The following is a 20,379-nucleotide window of genomic DNA, read 5'->3' on the forward strand; positions in this document are numbered from 1 at the left end:
AGTTAATCTTGATATTGTTAGACAGATTGTAGTAGATGCTCATTACTAGTGACACCCCGATGTTGGGCTTTTCCTTCCGCACTTTCATTTTGATTGGAACTCCTTTATGAAGGTTTTATGTTAAATAACATTGAAATTATCTTTGAAATTAAAATATCGGTTTGTTTTGGAAATGATTCGGCTTGCCTAGTTCCACGATAGGCTCCATCACAACAGGGGTTAGTTTGGGTCGTGACAATCTGAATGGTGCGCTCTGACTGTCCGTCCGTCTGAGGATGGAATGTTGTGCTCAACTCAACCCGCGTACCTAACTCATGTTGTACTGCCCTCAAAAAGTGCAAGGTAAACTACGTACCTCGATCAGAAATGATAGACACGGGCACACCGTGGAGACGGACAATCTCACGAATGTAAATCTCTGCCAACCGCTTTAAGGAATAGGCAACTGCCACAGGAATGAAATGCGTTGACTTAGTCAGCCTATCCACAATAACCCAAACTACATCGAACTTCCTCTGAGTCTGTGGGAGTCCAACAACAAAATCCATAGTGATACGCTCCCACTTCCACTCAGGAATATCTAACCTCTGAAGTAAACCACCAGGTCTCTGATGCTCACACTTTACCTGCTGGCAATTTAGGCACCGAGCTACATAGGCAACTATGTCCTTCTTCATTCTCCTCCACCAATAATGTTGCCGCAGGTCCTGGTACATCTTGGCAGCGCCCGGGTAAATAGAATACCGAGAACTGTGAGCCTCCTCAAGGATCAACTCACGAAGCCCATCCACATTAGGCACAAAAATACGACCTTGCATCCTCAAAACTCCATCATCTCCAACAGTAACCTGCTTGGCACCATCGTGCCGCACTGTGTCTCTAAGGACAAGTAAATGAGGATCGTCATCCTACCGATCTCTGATGCATTCAAACAAAGAAGACCGAGCAACTGTACAAGCTAGAACACGGCTGGGCTCAGAAACATCTAACCTCACGAACTGGTTGGCCAAGGCCTGAACATCCAATGCAAACGGTCTCTCACCAACTGGAATATATGCAAGGCTACCCATACTGACTGACTTTCTACTCAAAGCATCGGCCACCACATTGGCCTTCCCGGGATGATATAATATGGTGATATCATAGTCTTTCAATAGCTCCAGCCACCTTCTCTGCCTCAAATTTAGTTCCTTCTGCTTGAGCAAATACTGCAAGCTCCGATGATCAGTGAATACCTCACATGGCACGCCATAAAGATAGTGCCTCCAAATCTTCAGCGCGTGAACAATGGCTGCCAGCTCTAGATCATGAACAGGGTAATTCTTCTCATGAACCTTCAGCTGCTACGAAGCATATGCTATAACCTTGCCACCCTGCATCAACACCGCACCCAGACCAATACGGGATGCGTCACAATATACTGTATAAAATCCTGCACCTGTGGGTAACACCAATACCGGTGCCAAAGCTATCTTGATCTTCTAAAAGCTTGCTTCACACTCGTCTGACCACCTGAACGGGGCACCCTTCTGGGTCAATCTGGTCAACGGGGCTGCTATGAATGAAAACCTCTCCACAAATCAATGGTAATAGCCCGTCAAACCCAGGAAACTACGGATCTCTATAGCTGATGTGGGTCTAGGCCAGTTCTGGACTACCTCAATCTTCTTAGGATCCACTTGAATACCCTCTGCTGATACAACGTGACCCAATAAAGCAATTAAACTCAACCAAAACTCGCATTTTGAGAACTTAGCATATAACTGGATGTCTTTCAGAGTCTGAAGAACGATCTGAAGGTGCTGCTCATGCTCCTCTCGACTGTGGGAGTAGATCAACATATCATCAATAAACACAACCACAAAGGAATCCAAGTAGGGTTTGAACACCCGGTTCATCAAATCTATGAATGCTGCTGGGGCATTTGTCAGCCCAAATGACATCACTAGAAATTCATAATGCCCATACCGAGTCTGAAAAGCTGTTTTAGGAACATCGGATACCCTAATCCTCAACTGATGGTAGCCAGATCTCAAATCAATCTATGAAAACACCTTAGCACCCTGAAGTTGATCAAATAAATCATCAATCCTCGGCAATGGATATTTGTTCTTGATGGTGAATTCGTTCAACTGCCGATAATCTATACATATCCTCATCGATCCATCTTTCTTCACAAACAACACAGGTGCACCCCGGGGTGAGACACTAGGTTTAATGAAGCCCTTATCAAGCAAATCTTGCAACTGCTCCTTCAATTCTTTCAACTCTGGTGGGGCTATGCGATATGGCGGAATGGAAATAGGCTGAGTGCCGGGAGCCAAATCAATGCAGAAATCAATATCCCTGTCGGGTGGCATCCCCGGTAGGTCTGCAGGAAACACCTCTGGAAACTCACAAACAACAGGCACCGAATCTATGGAAGGAACCTCCGCACTAGAATCGCGGGCATAAGCCAAATAAGCTAGACACCCCTTCCCGACCATATGCTGAGCCTTCACATAAGAGATAACCCTGCTGGCAGAATGGCCAAGATTCCCTCTCCACTCTAATCGAGGCAACCCCTACAAGGCTAAGGTCATCGTCTTGGCGTGACAATCTAATATAGCATGATAAGATAACAGCCAATCCATACCCAGTATGACATCAAAATCAAACATATCAAGAAGTAGAAGATCTACACGAGTCTCAAGACTCCCAAGGGTGACCACACACGATCGATAAACACGATCTACAACAATAGCATCTCCCACTGGTGTGGACACATACACAGGAGCACTCAAATAATCACGGGGCACAACCAAATAGGAAGCAAAATAGGATGACATATAGGAGTAAGTTGATCCTGGATCAAATAGAACTGAAACATCTCTACTGCAAACTGAAACAGTACCTGTGATAACAACGTCAGATGACTCAGCCTCAGGCCTGGCTGGGAAAGCATAGCACCGGGGCTGAGCCCCAGCACTAATCTGAGGCTCCACTAATCTGAGCCCCAGCCAGCTAGACGTTGCTGCACCACCTGCTCAGCCAGCTAGCTGGTCTCCACATCTAACGGCCTGACATCCACCTCTAACAGTCTGGCCTCTACCTTTGGCTGCCTGACCCCTGCCTTAGGCTGACTGAGCAGGTGGTGCAGCAACTGGTGTCGGGACCATGGCACGATAACTCTGATGCTATGAGTTGCCCGTTGCCCGAGCGAAAAATCTAGCAATGTGCCTCGGATCACCACAAGTATAACATAACTTCGGCTGTTGTGACTGCTGACCCTGAAGCTGGCCCTGTCGACGTGAATAACCACCCTGATAATCTGGAGTCGAGGTGCACTAATAGGAGCTGGTGGTGCACTGTAGGCTAGCTGGTCGGATTAATGAATCTGAGGGCCACGACCACCTGAGGCACCGTGGGATGCCTGAAGCGCTGAATGAAACGGCCTGGGAGGATGGCCTCTACCAAAAGTACTCCTGCCTCTAGGTGAGGCACCGCTGAACTCACCGGAATGACGAGGTCTCTTGTCAAACCCCTGACCTCCCTGAGTAAGAACCAGTTCGACTCGTCTGGCGACATTAGTAGCCGCCTGAAAAGAAATCTCACTCCCAGTCTCCTTAGCCATCTGCAATCTGATAGGCTGGGCAAGTCCATCAATAAACCTCCTCACCCTCTCTCTCTCGGTGGGAAGCAGAAGAATAGCATAACGGGCTAAATCCACAAAACGGGTCTCATACTGAGTAACAGTCATACTGCCCTGCTAGAGACGCTCAAACTGACAGCGACGCTCCTCTCTCAATGTGATAGGCAGAAACTTTTCTATGAAGAGCTGAGAGAACTGGTCCCAAGTAAGAGTAGGCGACCCAGCTAGTCTGGTCAACAAGTAATCTATCCACCATTTCTTGGCTGAACCAGTCATCTGAAATGCAGCAAAATCGACCCTATTGGTCTCCACTATACCTATGTTCCGTAAAACCTCGTGACAGCTGTCAAGATACTCCTGGGGATCCTCTGAAGGAGCACCACTGAAGTGAACAGGAAAGAGCTTGATAAACCTGTCCAATCTCCATAAAGCCTCAGAAGACATAGCTGGCCCATCTCCGACCTGTGCCGCAATAGCCGGCTGAACTAATCCGACTGGCTGAGCTGCTGGAGCCTGATACTAGGGAGCTATCTGCTCTGGAGCAGGAGTGGTGGGAGTCTGGGCTCCTCCTCCAGCCTGAGAGACTGCTGGTGCCATGGGAAATGCGCCAGTCTGGGCCACACTATCCATAAGGCCCACCAAACGGACCAAAGCGTCCAGAAGTACTGGGGTAGCAATGAACCCCTCCGGAACTTGAGCTGGTCTGGCAGGAACAGTCTAGGCTGGAACCTTCTCGTCAAGCTCTAATCTGAGGCTCCACTGCTGGGGCTGCTGCTCGGGCCCTAGGTTGAGCCCTGCCTCGGCCTCTGGCACTGCCTCGACCTCGACCTCTGCCCCACGTAGGAGCTGTCATTGGAGGCTCTGGTTGCTGCTCAGCTGAGGAAGTGGTACGTGTTCTCGCCATCTGCGAGAGAATAAGAGTAGAAGAGTTCGATCAGTATTGAGAAAGCAAAATCGCATGACAGAGAAGAGTAGAAGTGAAACTTGTTCCTAAACTTCATAGCCTCTGGAAGATAAGCATAGACGTCTCCGTGCCGATCCTCCAGACTCTACTAAGATTGCTCGTGAATCATGAGACCTAGGCAACCTAGGGCTCTAATACCAACTGTCACGACCCGAAATTTTCCACCGACGGGACCGTGATGGCGCCTAACATTTCACTTGCTAGGTAAACCAATGTTAGAAAATCGTTAAACCAATTCCTTATTTCCATTTAGTAAATAACAATACTTAACTAAGATGAAATATAATAAGTACGGAATATTATAAAACTGTATTAATTACTACCACCCGGATTTGGAGTCACAATTCACGAGCATTCTAGAATTTACTACAAGTACTAGCCTGAAAGAAATACAACTGTTTGAATGAAAGAAAATAGTAGGACATAAAAGATAGACGGGGACTTCAAGGTCTGTGAACACCGACAGATCTACCTTGAGTCTCCGGACAGTGGACCAATAGCAAATCTCGATCAACCTGAGCTGGTACCAAAATCTGCACAGAAAGTGCAGAGTACAGCATCAGTACAACCGACCCCATGTACTGGTAAGTATCGAGCCTAACCTCGGCGAAGTAGTGATGAGGCTAGGACAAGACACCCACATATAACCTGAACAGTATAATCATGCTAGTGGAAACAACGGTAAATAAAGAAATAATGCAGAAATAATGGGAAAGGGAACGTACAGTGGGAGGATACAACATAAAGATTGAGAATAATGAAAAGACGGAATTAAACCGGAAATCCTTAAACGAATTGAGCAATTAAAACAGCAAGGAAAACTGCACGGCATCACCCTTCGTGCTTTTACTCTCAACCTCACCAAATAAATAAATAGAACGACACGACATCACCCTTCGTGCATTAAACCTCTCATAATATACACTGCATCACCCTTCGTGCTTTACACTCTTCCTCACAATATAAATATTGCATGCACCGCATCACCCTTTGTGCTTTATACTCTTCCTCACAATATCAATAATGCATGCACGGCATCACCCTTCGTGCTTTACACTTCTCCTCACTAATCACAGAATCAATAATAACGGATAGATAAGAGTATCACAAAGAAACCAGTATTGTACTCATAATCAATAGCACAATGTAATCTCAATCTTGAATCAATATTCGAAATTTACCAAATCTTAGTGAAACCAGATGTGAGTCACCCAACATTTCAAATAACCCACTAAGCATGGATAGTAGAATTTAAGGCTACAAAATAGACAAGAATAGAATTTCACTCGCATGCTATGACTCGTCAACGATGAATAGATGCTCGTCACCTCACCTATACGTCGTAATTAACAACCAAATACGTAGCAAATGAACACATAATACCTATTCCCTCAAGCCAAAGTTAGACACGACACTTACCTTGCTCAGAAGGCCACTTAATTCTCAATCACAACTTTTCCTTTGGAATTCACCTCCAAACCACTCGTATCTATTCAAAAATGACTCAATAACATCAAATATTGCTAAAGGAATCAATTATATTTCATAAATTAAATTTTCCATATTTTCCTCCAAAAGGTTGAAAAATTGACCCCGGGCCCGCTTGGTCAAAACCTGAGGTTCGGACCAAAATCTTTTTACCCATTCACCCCCGAGCCCGAATATGTAATTAGTTTTGGAATCCGACCTCAAATTGAGGTCTAAATCCTCAAATTTCGAAATTCCTAAGTTCTACCCAAAAATCCTAATTTCACCATAAAAATTCTAGATTCTAGGTTGAAATCTTGTTATAAGATGTAAAAGATTGAAAGAAAAGAGTTAGGAATCACTTACCTATGATTTGGGGAAGATTTGGTCTTTGGAAAATCGTCTCTTAAGGTTTAGGGTTTTGGAAATATGAAAAATGGATGAAAAATCCCGTCTAAGTCCCTTTTACTCAGCTGCAGGTGTCGCAATTGCGACCTGAGCTTCGCAAATGCGAAGGAACACTCGCAACTGCGATGCCCTTCACAGTCTCGCTGCCTTCGTAAATGCAAGGAAAGTGTTGCATTTGCGACCACTGAATCTTCGCAAATGCGACTAAATGATCGCATTTGCGATCACTGCCCTTCCCCGACTCCCTTCGCAAATGCGAACGAAAACTCGCAAATGCGTAAACTATTGGCCCAGCTTCTCTTCGCATTTGCGCTGAGAAGCTCGCAAATGCGAACCTCCCAGAGGTCGCAATTGCGATGCCTGATCTCGCAAATGCGAGATCAAAAACCTGCAATAATATCAGATGCCCAACAGTGTTTTCCAAGCCAAATCTCACTCTATAGCCTATCTGAAACTCACCCGAGCCCTAGGGGCTCTAAACCAAACATGCACACAAGTCTAAAAACATCATACGAACTTGCTCGCGCGATCAAATCGCCAAAATAACACCTAGAACTATGAATTTAGTACCAAATCAAATGAAATTCTCAAGAACACTTTAAAATTTCTATTTTCTCATGTGGACGTCCGAATCACGTCAAATCAACTCCGTTTCTCACCAAATTTCACAGACAGGTCTTAAATATCACAATGAACCTGTATCGGGCTCCGAAACCAAAATACGGACCCGATACTAACAAATGCCAAATATCAATTAATTCTTAAAAACAAATAATTTTAAAACTTTTAATTTTTATCAATAATTCATAACTCAAGCTAGGGACCTCCGAATTCGATTTCGGGCATACGCCCAGGTCCCATAATTCGATACGGACCTACCGAGACCGTCAAAGAACGGATCCGGCCCCGTTTACCACAAAAGGTTGACCGAAGTCAACTAAAATCAACTTTTAAGGCAAAAATTCTTATTTTTATTAGTTTTCAACATAAAAGCTTTTCGAAAACCTGTCCGGACTGCGCACGCAAATCGAGGAGGGTAAAAATGACATTTTTAAGGCTTAAGAGCACAGATTCGAGTCCTAAAATATAAGATGATATTTTGGGTCATCACACTATCCGAAACTCACCCGATCCCTCAGGGCTCCAAACCAAACATGCACACAAGTCCTAAAACATTATACGAACTTGCTCGCACGATCAAATCGCCAAAAATAACACCTAGAACTATAAATTGAACCCCAAATCTAATAAAATTTTCAAGAAAACTTTAAAACTTATATTTTCACAACCAGACGTCCGAATCACGTCAAATCAACTCTGTTTCTCACCAAATTCGGCAGACAAGTCATAAATATTATAGTGGACATATACCGGGCTCCGGAACAAAAATATGGATCCGGTGTCAATAAATCTGACATCAGTAAATTCTTAAAATTCATTAAACTTTCAAACTTTTAATTTTTTATCAAAATTCCATATCTCAGGCTAGGGACCTCGAAATTCGATTCCGGGCATACGCCCAAGTCCCAAATCACGATACAGACCTACTAAAATTGACAAAATACTGATCCGAGTCCGTTTGCTCAAAATATTGACCAAAGTCAACTCAGTTGAGTTTTAAAGCTCTAATTCACATTTTAATCCATTTTCACATAAAATCTTTTCGAAAAATTTTATGAACTACGCACGCAAGTAGATGAGTGATAAATAGTAATTTTCGAGGTCTTAGAATAATGAATTAATTATTAAATTTAAATATGACACTTTGGGTCATCACATTCTCCACCTCTAAAACAAACGTTCGTCCTCTCCGTTGTGGATATTTACTCCGCATGACCGACTCGGACTCCCAGGTAGATGCCTCTACTGGCTGATCTCTCCATTGCACTTGAACTGAAGGATAACTCTTAGACCTCAAATGTCGGACCTGCGGGGCTAGAATGGCCACCGGCACCTCCTCGTAAGTCAAATCTTTGTCCAATTGGACTGAGCTAAAATCTAACACACGAGACGGATCACTATAATATTTCTGGAGCATAGACACATGGAATACCGGATGAACCGTTGATAAACTAGGTGGTAATGCAAGCATGTAGGCTACTTCGCCCACCCTTTTAAGAATTTCAAAGGGTCCAATATACCTAAGGCTCAACTTGCCCTTCTTTCCGAACCTCATTACACCTTTCATAGGTGAAACCCAGAGCAATATTCTTTCTCCAACCATGAATGCAATATCACGAACTTTACGGTCGGCATAACTCTTTTACCTAGACTGAGCTGTGCAAAGTCGATCTTGAATAATCTTGATCTTATCCAAGGCATCCTGTACCAAATTGGTACCCAACAACCGAGCCTCTCCCGGTTCAAACTAGCCAACTGGCGAATGGCATCGCCTTCCGTACAATGCCTCATATGGAGCCATCTGAATGCTCGACTGGTAGCTATTATTATAAGCAAACTCCGCAAGTGGAAAGAACTGATCCCAAAACCTACTAAGTCTATAACACAAGCGCGAAGCATATCTTCCAATATCTGTATAGTGCGCTCTGATTGTCCGTCTGTCTGTGGATGAAATGTTGTATTCAACTCAACCTGCGTGCCTAACTAACATTGTATAGCTCTCCAAAAGTGTGAGGTAAACTGCATACCTCGATCTGAAATAATAAACACGGGCACACCGTGAAGGCGGACAATCTCACGAATGTAAATTTCAGCTAACCTCTCTGAAGAATAGGCAACTGCCACTGGAATGAAATGTGCTGACTTGGTCAACCTGTCCAAAATGACCCAAACTGCGTCAAATTTTCTATGAGTCTGTGGGAGTCCAACAACGAAATCCATAGTGATATGCTCCCATTTCCACTCAGGAATTTCTAACTTCTGAAGCAAACCACCAGGTCTCTGATGCTCGTACTTATTCACTACATATGCAACTATATACTTTTTTATTCTCCTCCACCAGTAATGTTGCCGCAAATCTTGATACATTTTGGCAGTACCTGGATGAATAGAATACCTGGAACTGTGTGCCACTTCAAGAATTAATTCACGAAGCCCGTCAACATTAGGCACACAAATACGACCCTGCATTCATAGAACTCCATCTTCCCCCACAGCAACTTGTTTGGCATCACCGTGCCGCACTGTGTCCTTAAGGACAAGTAAATGAGGATCATCAGACTGTCGGTCTCGGATATGCTCATATAAAGAAGACCGAGCGACTGTGCAATCTATAACCCGACTGGGTTCTGAAACATCTAACCTCACGAATTGGTTAGCCAAAGTCTGAACATTTGCAGCTAACGGTCTCTCACCAACCGGAATATAAGCAAGGCTGCCCATACTCACAGTCTTTCTACTCAAAGCATCGGCCACTACATTGGCCTTTCCGGGGTGATACAAAATGGTGATATCATAGTCTTTCAACAATTCCAACCATCTTCTCTGCCTCAAATTAAGATATTTTTGTTTGAACAGATACTGAAGTCTACGATGATCAGTAAATACCTCACACGAGACACTGTAGAGATAATGCCTCCAAATCTTCAACGCATGAACAATGGCTGCCAATTCTAAGTCATGAACAAGATAATTCTTCTCGTGAACTTTCAACTGCTGCGATGCATATGCAATCACCCTGCCATCTTGCATTAATACTGCACCAAGCCCAATGTGAGATGCGTCACAATATACCGTATACGATCCTGAACCTGTGGGTAATACCAACACTGGTGTCGTAGTCAAAACAGTCTTGAGCTTCTGAAAGCTCAACTCACACTCATCTGACCATCTGAATGGGACACCTTTCTGGGTCAGTCTGGTCAATGGGCTTGCTATAGATGAAAACCTTTCCTCGAACCGACGATAATAACCTGCCAAACCCAGGAAACTCCGGATCTCTGTAACTGTAGGTCTAGGCCAATTCTGAATAGCCTCAATCTTCTTAGGATCCACCTTTATGCCTTCTGCAGATACAACATGCCCCAAAAAGGCAACTAAGTCTAACCAAAACTCACATTTTGAAAATTTGGCATATAACTGATTATTCTTCAAAGTATGAAGCACACTCCGAAGATGCTGCTCATGCTCCTCTCGACTGCTGGAGTAAATCAAGATATCATTAATGAATACAACCACAAAAGAATCCAAATAGGTCTTGAACACCTTATTCATCAAATCCATAAATGTTGCTGGGGCATTTGTCAGCCTAAATGACATCACTAGGAATTCAAAATGCCCATATCTAGACCGAAAAGCTGTCTTAGGGACATCATATGCCCTAATATTCAACTGATGGTAACCAGACCTCAAATCGATCTTCAAAAATACCTTAGCACCCTGAAGCTGATCAAATAAGTCATCAATTCTTGGCAGTAGAAATTTGTTTTTGATAGTGGCCTTGTTCAACTGTCGATAATCTATACACATCCACATAGAGTCATCTTTCTTCTTTACAAATAATACTGGTGCACCCTAGGGCGAGACACTTCGTCTAATGAATCCCTGATCAAGTAAGTCTTGTAATTGCTCCTTCAATTCTTTCAACTCCGGCGGGGCCATATGGTACGGTGGAATAGAAATGGGCTGAGTGCCCAAAGCCAAATCAATATAGAAGTCAATATCTCTGTCGGGTGGCATTCCCGGCAAATCTACAGGAAATACTTCTAGAAATTCACGAACAACTGGTACTAAGTCACTAGAAGGAGCATTCGCATTGGGATCGCGAATATAAGCCAAATAGGCTAGACACCCTTTCTCTACCATACGCCAAGCTTTCATATAAGAAATAACTGTGCTGGCAAAATGACCAGGAGTTCCTTTCCACTCTAACACGAGGTAACCCCGGTATGGCTAGGGTCACTGTCTTGGCATGATAATCCTATATAGCATGATAAGGTGACAGCCAATCCATACCCAAGATGACGTCAAAATCTACCATATCAAGAAGTAGAAGATCCACACTAGTCTCAAGACTATCAATAGTAACCACACACGAACGATAGACATGATCTACTACAACAGAGTCTCCCACCAGGGTAGATACACACACAGAAGCACTCAGAGAATCACAAGGCACAACCAAATATGAAGCAAAATAGGAGGACACATAGGAATAAGTAGATCATGTATCAAATAGAATGGAAGCATCTCTATGGCAAACTGGAATAATACCTGTGATCACAACATCAGATGACTCGGCCCCAGGCTTAGCTGGAAAAGCATAAAATCGAGGCTGGACCCCACCACTTTGAACTGCGTCCCTCGGACGGCCTCTAACTGGCTGGCCTCCCCCTATAACGGTCTGACCTACACCTCTAATGGCCTATCCTCTACCTCTAATGGCCTGACCTCTACCTCTAGCTGTCTGACCCCTACCTGTAGCTGGTTGAGCAGGTGGTAAAGCAACCGGTGCCGGTATAATAGCATGAGAATCTTGCCGAGATCTGTTACTCGCCAATCTAGGGCAATACCTCCTGATGTGACCAATGTTCCCACACTCATAACACCCATCCTGATATCATGACTGCTGAAGCTGAAGCTGGCCCGAATGGGCCGGATAACCGCTGTAGTAACTCTGGAGTGGTGGTGTACTGATAGGAGCTGAGTGTGCACTAAATGCTGGCTGCCCAGAGTAATGCATAATAGGACCGTGATTCCTTGAAGCACTGGGAGATGCATGAAGCACTGAATGAAACGATCTGGGAGGATGACCCCTACCAAAATAACCCTGCCTCCAGGCGATGCACCACTAAAACCACCGAACTGACGAGGCCTCTTATCAGACCTCTACCCTCTCTCCTGTGTAAGAACCATCTTGATCCTCCTCGCGACATTAGCAGCCGCCTGAAAAGAATTCTCACTTCCGGTCTCCTTGGCCATCTGAAGCCTGATAGGGTGAGTGAGTCCCTCAATAAACCTCCTTACTCTCTCTCCCTCAGTAGGTAGTAAAAGGACAGCATGATGGGCCAAATCAACAAAACAGGACTCATACTGAGTAACAGTCATACTGCCCTGCTGTAGACGCTCAAATTGCTTGCGAAAATCCTCTTTCAGTGTAATAGAAGGAACTTCTCCAGAAATAGCTGAGAACTGCTCCCAGGTAAGTACAGGCGATCCAGCTGGTCTGGTCAATGTATAATCTCTCCACCATCTCTTGGCGGAACCCGTCATCTGAAATACAGCAAAATCAACCCCATTGGTCTCAACTATACCCATGTTTCGCAGATCCTCATGGCAGCGGTCAAGATAATCATGTGGGTCCTCAGGAGCTGTACCACTTAAGTGAACTGGAAAGATCTTAGTGAACTTATCTAGTCTCAATAAGGCCTCCAAATACATGGCGGGCCTATCACCGGTCTGTGCCGCAACAACTGACTGAACTACCCCAACTGACGGGGCTGCTGGAGCCTGATTCTGGGGAGCCATCTGCTCCAGAGCGGGAATAGTGGGAGTTTGTGCTCCTACCCCAGCCTGTGAGACGGCTGGTGCCACTAGAAATGTACCACTCTAGGCCACACCCTCCATAAGACTTACCAAACGGACTAGAGCATCCTGAAGCACTGGAGTGGCTATGAATCCTTCCGGGACCTGAACTGTCCAACTGGTACATTCTGAACTGAAACCTCCTCCTTACGATCCACATGAGGTTCTACAACAGGTGCAGCTGCTCAAGCTCTAAACTAAGCTCTACCTCAGCCTCTAGCATGACCTCGGCCTCGACCTCTACCCCTGGCCATAGTTGCCACCGGGGGCTCTAGTCCCTATCCATCGGTAGATGTATTACATGTTCTCACCATCTGCGAGAGAATAAGAGTAGAATGGTTCAATTATCGATGATAGAATAAATTTGCACGACAAAATAAGAAAGGAGTGATATTGTTCCTAAACTTCATAGCCTCTGAGAGATAAGTACAGACGTCTCCGTACCGATCCTTCAGACTCTACTAAGCTTGCTCGTGACTCGTGAGACCTATGTAACCTAGTGCTCTGATACCAACTGTCACGACCCAAAATTCCCACCTTCGGACCGTGATGGCGCCTAACATTTCACTTGCTAGGCAAGCCAACATTATAATAATATTATCCATTTGAAAAAAAAATTTAAACTTATTAATAACAAAGAATTAAATGCAGAAGTAAAGTTTGAAATGTAGTGAATAATCCATAAAATAGCGGTGTCTAAATACCATCCCAGAATTGGTGTCACAAGTGCACGAGCTTCTAGAATAATACAAATAAAGATCTGAATAAAGTTAAGCTGACTGGAAACAAACACATAACTAAAGTAAAGTAGACGGGGACTTCAGAACTGCGGACGCCGTGCAGTTATACCTCAAGTCTCCTCTGGTAGCTGAAATCCGAGCAAGTCTATGGTACGCCGCTAGGACCAACTCCGAAATCTGCACAAGAAGTACAGAGTGTAGTATCAGTACAACCGACCCCATGCACTAGTAAGTGCCGAGCCTAACCTCGATGAAGTAGTGACGAGGCTAAGGCAGGTCACTTACAATAATCTGTATGCAATAATAGTAATAACAACAATAATAGAAATAAATCAGTTAACTCATTTTTAACAGTTGAAGCCAATTCAACAGTCATAACCAATTATTATTTCCATCAATTTCCGTTGCAGCGTGCAACCCGCTCACACAACATATTAATTTTCAATCCTCCCATATATTTATTTTAATCAAGTATATATAGACTTTTAGATAAGTCTGTTGCGGCGAGCAACCCGATCCCCCAATATGGACTTTTAAACAAGTCTGTTGCGACGTGCAACCCGATCCCCCAATATGGACTTTTAATAAGTCTGTTGCGACGTGCAACCCGATCTCCCAATATGGACTTTTAATAAGTCTGTTGCGGAGTGCAATCCGATCCCCCAATATGTTCATTTCAATCAATTTTGTTGCGGCGTGCAACCCACTCCTCCAATATATCCATTTACCAATTCTTATAGAAGAAATTGCCCCAATAAATGCAACAATTAATATAAAATTTTAAAACAACTAACATACAATAATTATGATTTAATTATGAAACAAACAATGACAAATAGCAATTTATTATGGAAATCAGGGAGAAAATAGGCAGTTTACTACTTAATATGTTAAATGTCAAGTAGCAATTAATGCACATAAATCAAATCAGCATGTAACAATCATTGCAGGAATTCAAGAATTAATATTTGACAAAGAATAGGAGAGAAACAATTATCATAACAATTAATTCGTGTATTAAAATAAATTTAGGATTTTTAAATAATTATGCAAACAATTAATTTGACGACGTATAAACATCGTCACCTCGCCTATACGTCGTTCACATGCATTTCACATAACAAATAATTTAAGGGTCCTATTCCCTCAAGTCAAGGTTAACCACGACACTTACCTCACTTTACAAATTTTTAATCAATTACTCGACCACGGCTTTTCCCTTTGAATTTATCTCCAAAAGCGCCATATCTATTCACAAACAATTCGATATACTCAATACGAATCATAGGAATTAATTCCATATGAATTTACTAATTTTTGGATAAAAATCCGAAATTTATTTTAAAATTTGACAATGGGGCCCACATCTCAAATCTCGAAAAAACTCATGAAATCCGAACATCCGTTCCGCTGCGAGTTCAACCATACAAAAATTATCCAATTCCGATGTCAAATGGACCTTCAAATCTTAAATTTTCATTTTTGGAAGATTTTATAAAAATCTTATTTTTCTCCCATAAATTCACGGATTCATGATGTAAATGAGTATGGAATTGTGAAATATAATAGATATAGGATAAGGAACACTTACCCCAATGTTTTTCCGTGAAAATCGCCCAAGAATCGCTTTACCCGAGCTCAAAAATTGGAAATGATTGAAAATGGGTCGAAATCCCATTTCCAAAACTTAAGTTCTGTTTTTCAGATTTTTATTCATCGCGATCACAGAAATTCATTCGCGATCGCGTAGAACACTTTTGCCCAGGTTCATTTTACTCTTCGCAATCGCGAAGCACAATTTGCACAGGCTGCCCATTTGCACTACGCGAACGCGACATCCCATACGCAAACGCGAAGCATAACCTCGTAGACCTACACGATCGCGGACCGTTTCATGCGAACGCGAAGAAAAAATTTGAGTACCCCAGCTTCTGCCTCATTTCCTCTTTGCGAACGCAAGGGTTCGATCGCGAACGCGAAGCTTTGCACTTCGACCCTTTGCGAACGCATGCCCTCGGTCGCGAACGCGAAGCACAATTGTGCCAGTCTAACTTTCCTCTTCGCAATAGCAGGAATGGCTTCGCGATCGCGAAGCACAAAACACCAGATGACAGCAGAAGTTAAAAATTAGATTTTTCTCAAAGTTCAAATGGTCTGTAGGCTATCCGAAATACACCCGAGCCCTCGGGGCTCCAAATCAAACATGCACACAAGTCCTAAAATATCATACGAACTTGCTCGCGCATCTAATCGCCAAAATAATACCTAGAACTACGAATTGAACCCCAAAACGAATAAAATTTTTAAAACTTATATTTTTACAACCGGACGTCCGAATCACGTCAAATCAACTCCGTTTCTCGCCAAATTTGGCAGACAAGTCATAAATATTATAGTGGACATATATTGGGCTCCGGAACCAAAATACGGACCCGGTGTCAATAAATTCGACATCAGTAAATTTTAAAAATTCATTAAGCTTTCAAACTTTTAATGTTTTATCAAAATTCCATATCTCGAGCTAGGGATCTCGAAATTCGATTCTGAGCATACGCTCAAGTCCCAAATCACGATACGACCTACCGAAATTATCAAAACACTGATCCAAGTTTTCTCAAAATGTTGACCAAAGTCAACTCAGTTGAGTTTTAAATCTCTAATTCATATTTTAATCTATTTTTCACATAAAAACTTTTCGAAAAATTTACGGACTGCACACACAAGTAGAGGAGTGATAAATAGTGCTTTTCGAGGTCTTAGAATATATAATTAATTATTAAATTTAAAGATGATACTTTGGTCATCACAACATGACTTTGGTGAATAAGAATTTTTAAATGAATATTGATGGATCATGAAAAAGAGATTGAGATTTCGATGTCAGCTAGTGCTGTCAGAATAGAGCCAGAGCGTACAAAAAATTATATTATAGTAGGTGAAAGAGGGAACCTCAAAAGAGTAATGCCCTAATCTAGAATTTAGATTTTTAGTCAAGATGTTAAAACCATCGGTCACTGTGACTGTCACCACTAATGAGTACGACAAAGGTACAAAGAAGAAAACACAATAGTTCCAAGATAAATGAGAAGGTTGTATCTCAAATTATTGTGATGAGATGTTGAGGAATGAAAAAAAAAATCGAATTGGTAAGAGAATGTGAATCAACCAAGTTCGTAGAAATCACATTGTGACTTATAAGAATGAGGCTTATTTGGGATAATATCAAGAATGACCAAAAATATCTATAAAAAATGGTGTAAGGAAACCCTCAAGACTTTTGGAAGGTGAACAAGTCAAGATACAAAAGATGATCCTCACTCTCGCTATGGATTGGGAGACTCTCGACATGATGAAGTTGTCATTATGGTGATGTCACATGTAAGGAAGTAAATTGTAGAAATAAATTGTCACGTATGGGCACAAATTCAGGGTATTCGAAACATATCATAAGCATGAGAAGGGTAGGTAAACCTTGAATGTCTCACAGTTAATGAATGAGATACTAACGCATGTCAACATTCAATCCAATGTGTGCGCGGATGAGATAGGTGGACTTAAATGGGTAAGTAAAATTAAGGCATGATATACCCAAAGGTGTACCTTGAAAAGGTACAAGAAGCAACATATGTTACCCAAGAAGGTAAAATGATGTAGAATGACAATCTTGGATTTGACTAGTTGAGATTTGTCCTTTTGAACATGTGGGAATTGAGAATTTCAAATGTAAGCTCCAAATTACTTATGCATGTGTCAAGTGGAGCGATTAAATTAGGATTTGATGGACCCTTATGAATTATGATAAACGAATGTTTGAAATAATGTATGAGACAAAGTAATCATTTATGACAAGTTGTCAATACTATATATGTATGGGGAACTGGGCTACAAACTATAAGAGTTTACTTTTATATTTCTCAGAGCAATGTAATCACTTAAGGCCCAAAAGCTTGAAAATGGTAAGGGTACGTGTGGGAGTTGAGAGGTTATAAGTTTCCAAATGTTATAGAGTGATGCATTAGGAATTCCTAACATATTATGCACGGGGATGTGATTGAAGAAACTATGGAGGTACAAAAAAAATTACCGTACGATGATCGGGTACCCACAAACTAGATTCCATGAATAATGAAAAACATACAAATACTTATATTAATTGCACGAAGCATGATGATGTAAAGATAGGATATTAACTATAGTTAAAAAAATTGTTAGGATGATGACATGAAGATAGAGTATACGCTTCTTACATATAGCATTCTGAAAATGATGTATATTATGGAAAATTGTATGAATGTTATATGGGTTTAGTATGAAGGAGTCGTACTTGTTAAAATACATAAGCATGGACTGTGAGGTGTAAGATAGTCGTACTTGCTAGAAAGGTATTTCAGCATGGATTGAAGTGTATAATGTCAGAAAAGGGATTCTGAAGATAAAACGAACTTGAAAGGTAATATGCTAACCATATTATTGTTTTAAGAGTAGGAAATGATGATACTTAGCAACATGAATTGTGGTTAGAAGTATCATGATACTTTAGTATGGAAAGGAACAAGGAAATCTTTAACGATAATAACCATTCTATCCTATTTTCAAAACAAAAAGCAATACAAGTGTAATGACAAAATAAAGTTGGGATTTGATGGGAAAAAAAGGTGAAATGAGATTTCGAGTTGGGGAATAAAAAAACTTGTGGCAGTATGTGAGCATGTATATGAGTAGATGTAAGTTTACCTACGAGGTAAGAATTTAATGAAGTCTTGGAGTGTTAGGTTCGAGCTTAAGAATTGAGTTTTATGCTTAAGTGGGGGAGCGTCAACGTAGGTAAGAGTAACCTTAAAGGTGATAATCGGAAAAAAGAGAAGTTTTATTCACAAAAGGCATATTTAGGAAAAAAGAAATCTCCGGTAAGATTTCTGATAAAATGAGTAAATTTTTCGTATAGTGCTGGTATGGGGATCACATGCTTATCAAAAGCAATAATTACAGTATTCAACTTTAGGATTATTAAAAGGTACTATATAACAGCCAAATATTTAATGGGTTACTTGAATAGATTCTTATAACTTTGGAGCATGTGTCATATGAATTAAATTCAAGCAATGGCGAAAATAAGAAGTTCTTTGGTCATAAGTTGGACTTAGTAGAACAAATACATGTTATAAATAAGAACAAAGTATGTGCACAGTTGGCATGAAACGAGGCAAGAAAAGATTATATTATGCATATCCCCAAATACAAATTCTCTTGCAAAGCAAAACAATGTACTCCAGTAAGAATCACGGGGTCAAAAGAAAAAGAAACTAAAGGGTGCAAGTATATCCTAATAGTATTGTCACTTGGAAGTTGAAAGCCTACAATCCATGATAATATTCCTATGGTACGCATAATAAAAAATACAATATGAATGTATGGTAGAAAAATATCACAAAGGACATGGTGATATCTATGAGTTGGTTAAGGTTAAGAGAATAGAAATATGTACCTTGATGTTCAGGAATGGATGGTAAACTTGCGCCACAATGAGGAAATGGAATGAATATTTGCATACTGAACTTGTTAGCTATGGTCTTTATCAAATTGAGATCTAAAGAAAATTCAAAAGTTACAAGTGCAAGTGAAGGTATAAATCACTCACGTGATGGATGAACCTAAGTAAGATAAATATCTTATTAGTCTTTGGAAGGAATGAAAGAACAATCCAAAATAGTTTTGATGAGTGAATATTAAAAGTTTTAAGTGGGAAGACTTTTCCTGAAAACGGGATTCATAAAGGACAATAGACTAATTTGAAAGTATTGGTTATAAGGAAATTTTGAGACTACGAGTTGGAATGAATAAATTTTGCAGATACCAAGTGGGCAATATAACTTCGATCTCATAAACTATGAGATATTGCCTTGAGCAAGCTAAAAAATTAAGGGAGCATGAAAATCAATTATTCTTTGTCTAAAAAAATATTTATTAAGGAAGTCCAATCACAGAGAGAGTTTTGGTTTATTTGAAGATACTTTTCAGGTACAACTTGACATATGCATGACTAAAGAAAACGCATGCATATATAATAGTGATGTGGGAGCTATGTGTAGTAGCTATTATTGATATTGAATGATATTCATATACGTTACTAGTTAAAAGTTTCAAGGATTCACACTTGATGCACTTGTATATGTACGGCCTATTGGGGCCAAGATGGTACATTATATTGTATATTATTGGTTGTTGAGCTATATTGTTATTGGTGCCCGTATAGGGACTTGTTCTGGATAGATTAATTATTTTTGGATAGTCCCAATTATAAGAAAAAATCTACTAAATTTTTTAAAAATTTGTAAAGGTAGCCAAATTTTGAGGGCCTCAAGTAAGTTGAGATTTTGGAAAGGAAATATAAGACCCATATAAAGTCAATAAGTGCATATGTATGGTGGTTGGAGATAAAATGATGGTAACTTTATGCTTAGAAGTGACTTGCAAAACATTCGAGGACGAATGTTCTTAAGTGGGGGAGAATGTAGCACCCCGAAAAATTTTTGAAATACTTAAGCGTATTTAAGAAAGTTGATATGTGCTAATTATATTATTTTATGTGCAGATGAGAACTATTAATATGATGGATAATAATTAGATGTGATAATAAGTGTACGAGGCATATTTGAAGTGATATAGGGCATAAGGAGAGCCCTTGG

This window comes from Nicotiana tomentosiformis, chromosome 2 (assembly GCF_000390325.3).
Source record: "Nicotiana tomentosiformis chromosome 2, ASM39032v3, whole genome shotgun sequence".
Classification (NCBI taxonomy): Eukaryota; Viridiplantae; Streptophyta; class Magnoliopsida; order Solanales; family Solanaceae; genus Nicotiana; species Nicotiana tomentosiformis.